The following is a 4,919-nucleotide window of genomic DNA, read 5'->3' as shown; positions in this document are numbered from 1 at the left end:
GCTGCGGAAGGGGTTCGGGCGCAGCTCGGGAGGGCTCTAGGCAGGGAACTTTAGCACCCACCTGTGTCACTGGAGACCCTGGGCGCTGAAAGCAGGTGGATTGGAAGAACGGATACCTTCATGCGTTGCCTGCGTTAACAATCCTTCCCCTCCTCTTACCGTACTCACCTATACTTAAGGAAAAATGGTAATTGAAGATAAAAATGAATATTCTCCTTAGCTTTGTATTATGTTCCTCCATCATCTTTCATTCTCTTTCTGAACAGAAAACATAACTTCATAACTTGTTCATGTTTGCAGTTAGTTCTTTGACCATAGCTTTCCTGCTGCCTCTTGGTTGAGCTGCAAGAGCTCCTACCACTTACACCCGTGGTAGGAATCACCATACCGTGCATTATCTAAACAGGGCAGTTAGCACATTACACATTGCCCAAGAGTTTTACTACCACAGAGCCCGACGGGCTATTTACTTTTGGTAAGACATTCCTTCGTAAGGTGGCCCAACAACAGAGCACATGTCTTTACTTATCCTTCTTCAAGGAAAATCCCATGATCTTTTGTGAGGGAGTGGGGCTGTAAAGAACACAGGCTAATCTGCCTGAGGCAAGCCTTTCTGTCTGAGAAAAACATTCCTCCATTGCACTGCTTCAACATCCCTGTGCTCCAGCTCAGCTGCTGACACTGGCAACCTAAGAGGCCACAACTGTCAGTTCTTTTATGCAAGACTGATACCCATGGTAGTCCCTGTATTTCTTTTTAATAAGATCCCGTGTGATGGGTGCACCACTCTGAGTGAGCAGTAAGTACTTTGTTCCAGGCACCACTGATACGCAAGCCTGACTGAAACCAGCTGGGCCATGCAAACCCTGGGCGCTGTGCTAGGCCTCATCTTCTCAGGAATGACCGAATTCAGGACATGTCTTACCAGGAACTGACAGTACCTCAGCAGGGCCTAGATAGAACTGAAACTGCTACAGCTGCACAGCTGCACGTACACCAAAAGGGGGCTTGCCTACGAGTGAATCACCTTTTGCTGTTACCTGTAGCTCTCGTGAGCACATTTTGCTCTCCCGTGCACCAGGCAGGCAATGGCCTTCCTCGTGAGCAGGGATGCCTTTCAAGGTTACACCTCAAGGTTGAGACTTGAGCTGTCCCTGACTCAGCATCTTGTACCTATAATGGGGTGACATCACACATTAGGCCTAGGAGGGTATTGTATGCGGCATACAATACACAGCTAACCCTAATACATATCCAGCTATAGCTTAATGATTACAAGTGTAGTAAATAGTAGAGTGACCGCCATCTAAATTGTTTAAATCCAAATTTAAGTCATTTCAAATCACTGTTTAACTGCCATTCAATTATTGCTTAATAACCATTCCATTACTATTTAATTTGCATTTGGTCATAAATTAATTATCCTTTGATCATTGTTTAATCATTAATAAAACCCTATTAGTTAAGCCCACAATGATGACTTCTCTTAATAATTCACCTCTGACACCCGCCCTGCATGGAAAAGACTCAAACCTTAATGCAGAATTAAGGTGTACACAGCTCACTGGCTATCTCCCATCACTAATGCAGCCAGGAGAAGATTAGGTTTTCAAAACCAGGGAACAATTATGCAAAGTGACTTTGCACAGGCAGGCACAGGTGCTTTTGGAAACAAAAAACACCTTCAAGCAGAGCATAAATTCATATGACTGCTATTCTGTGCTTCTGTCCCTCTTGTGCAGCAGAATGCTTTCACCAAGGGTCAGTTTGTACTGCAGATTGGATTTCCATCATAAATGTACACCCAAATCTATACTATTCGACACTATTACAATTCTATTTTGCAACACTTTTGTAAGACACTATGCCCTGTATATATTGCAAAACAGAGTATTAACAGGTAACGCAACAATTGCAGTATTCCAAACCCAACTTACTTTACTTGGAACACACAGACCTAGTGATGCTGCCCAAGAAAAACAAGGGAAACGCTACAGATTAAGTTAAACAAGACATGCCAGTCTCTTCTGCAGGGGAAAAAATGGAACCTACCTATAAAAAGTCTCATAAAGACAACAGCTCTTCACAGAAATACCCCAAATTCAACAGGTTCCCAGGCAAACATATAACACGTGCAAGTGGAGTTTACTGAAGGACAGAGGGCCAAGTTACCTCTTTTTCCTCCCATTTGTCAATTCTACTAGAAAGCCTAGAAGTGAACCAAGTTAAGCAGCCTCAAATACAAACACATTTTCTGTACGTGGACTGCATTTCAGTAATTTCTTGTTCGCATTATTTTAACTCTGCAGATTCCTGTAGAAGGAGGAACAGATCTTGAGAAACATTAACCTTGACAGATTTTCTTTGGCCGGCCCACAGCTTTGCTTCTAATTCATGACAAAGTTACTCCAGAAGTCAGACTTACTGCCTCTGCACTGTGCCTTACCTTAGCAAATAATGAACTCTGAACTTAAACAAATTTTACCCTAGTGCTCTCCTTATTCTAACATTTACCAAACCCTCCACACCCCCCCCCCCCCAAAAAAAAAAAAACCAACCAAAAAACATGTCTCCTTTTTTTGCTTAGAAATTTGATTCATTAGAGTGGAAACATGTTAGGACAGATTTAATGACAACTTTCAAAAGCATTTCTGAATCTGTTGCAAAACTTTATCTTTCAGGAAAGGTTGATAAACTGGATCATACTCCCAGTACATCCAGATGAAAGCAACTAGAGATTAACAAATGAGACTGCATGTGCTGACAGTTTGAATCCATGACATAGTGCAATGTTTGATCACGCAAACAGGGCAAGATCAGGCTGAAGTATACGACCATGGAAAGACCAGCCTGCTCCAGAAGAAAGCCTTGTAATCACAAACATATTCAAAAGCCCATTTCTTATGTAGGTGTGCATGTGTGCTTCGCTTGAAGAGATTCTGACTGACCCTCTGGGATGCTGCTGAGTTTTCCCTACACGCTTCATCTAGGCTTAGGGACATCAGAGATTGAAATGCATTTCAGTGGAAGTTACTTGCATTTGCCATTATTAAATTTAATCTCCTATTGCACTGCTTGTTCAACCGCTTTACTAGTTCAGACCAAATTTTCCATAGCTACCTTCACTTTTACATAGACTAAGTAATTGTCAAGCACAAATTTTGGTGTCTTGCTCTGTTCTGTTGGCTTGGGTTTTTTACTTGATAAACATCTAACATCTGTTCTAATTGCCTATTTTTGTGGTCTTGTTTTTGTTTGTTTGTTTTCCCTGAAGAGGCTAGTAATTCATTCCAGTTTGATTTATATTCTGGTTTGAGAAGTTTTCACACAACAGACTAAGGAAGCAGTATGGATTACAAAATAGCTTCTGAAAATCTATTTTTTTCGAGTACTTTTCCATATTGTAGGATAACAAAAAAGCCACAGTGATCTTCCTTTAGAACAGCTGTGTTCGTTTTTCCTCTTACACTGTTAGCAATAAGCCATTTTTTAGATCTGTCTTTTAAAACCTGAAATAAGAAAGCACAGGTGGCAGCTTCTGCTCTTCTTTTCCAGACATTCGGCTGAGCTTCAGCACGAATTTTCTCTAATAAGAGCCAGTGCCACTGGCAGCCACTCAGCAACCTCATTCTCAATGTAATACCTTGATTTTTTTTCATCTAATTCTGACAACCTCCTAACAATTTGTACCTTCAGCCTATTAAAAAAGGTAATTTTATTGAACACTGCACACCAGTGGTTACATGAACTGCTCTGATTTTCTGTTATGACACTTTTCTTTCTGAAATGCAAAATGCAAACCAACTCATTTCTAGAAACTTATCCTCTAGAGTGGGAATATGAGATTTATAAAACTAAAGGTTGCAATAACTGGATTCCCTTCACTATTAACTGGTTTGGACCTCTCCTCCTTTTTACTTTATAGTTGAGTAGTAAGTACCCTGTCTTTCTAAATACCTTTATACCTGTACCAATTATGCTCACCAACAGACTGCTTCAGCTGCTGTACTTCCAGAAGAAATTCCAAGATAAACTGTTACCCCCAATCTTGCAATCTTTTGCATCTAACTTATTTATATGTACTAGGAACTTCGATTCCTCGTAGGCACTGTCACGTCTGTACATTAAAAGACGGTCCCGGGTTTAGTAAATACATGCAACACCAAAGGTGCCAAAGATTGTTACTCACTTACTTAACAAAAAGAGTCATAACACATTCTGCAAATATATTTTTTTATTGACAAGATCTCAAGCTTGTCCGAGACCATCCATCTAGAATATACATTTCAAAAGCCTATTTGTACATCAGATAGGTACAGCAGTAACACTTCATTAGCAAGATTACAGGGTAACATCTTGATTTAGTTCATTGCCAAGATTCAGATATGCAGGAAAATTCTCAATATTTATGTTCAGTAGGACCTCCAGTCAGTGGGGGTGAAGGAAGGTTTGTCTCACATAAAGTTCCTGTTTGTGAGTACCACAGCAGGAGAGTATGACTTACCTAAGCTCTGATTCCCAAGGTTGACAACAACTTGTAGCCCAGTCACCTCCATAGCACAGATCCACCAGTCATCATCTGACTTACTTCATCTGGCACGTTAAAACTGTTCCTGTTCCCTCTTAATTTACTTGCATCACACCACTGACCTACAACATGTCCTGTAGTACTCAACATGGTGGTCTCTGCATCCAACTGGAAACTGCCATTTTTTACACCATTTCAGCTTTGATAATGCAGAATTACTTTTCTACAGTCCTTCTGTCACTCCATCATATATGAAATAAGGCTGTGGCACCTCTGCAAAGCTCTGAATAAGGTTCATGAGACACCTTTCTCGAGACGTAAGAGAACACTGCTATCACTTTCCCATCCTCTTGCTTGAGGATGCCAATCCACTTCTGCACCAGTACCAGCC

The sequence above is a fragment of the Lathamus discolor genome, chromosome 1 (assembly GCF_037157495.1).
Source record: "Lathamus discolor isolate bLatDis1 chromosome 1, bLatDis1.hap1, whole genome shotgun sequence".
NCBI lineage: Eukaryota > Metazoa > Chordata > Aves > Psittaciformes > Psittacidae > Lathamus > Lathamus discolor.
The sequence above is the reverse complement of the archived record's forward strand: the minus strand, read 5'-3'. Positions refer to the sequence as shown.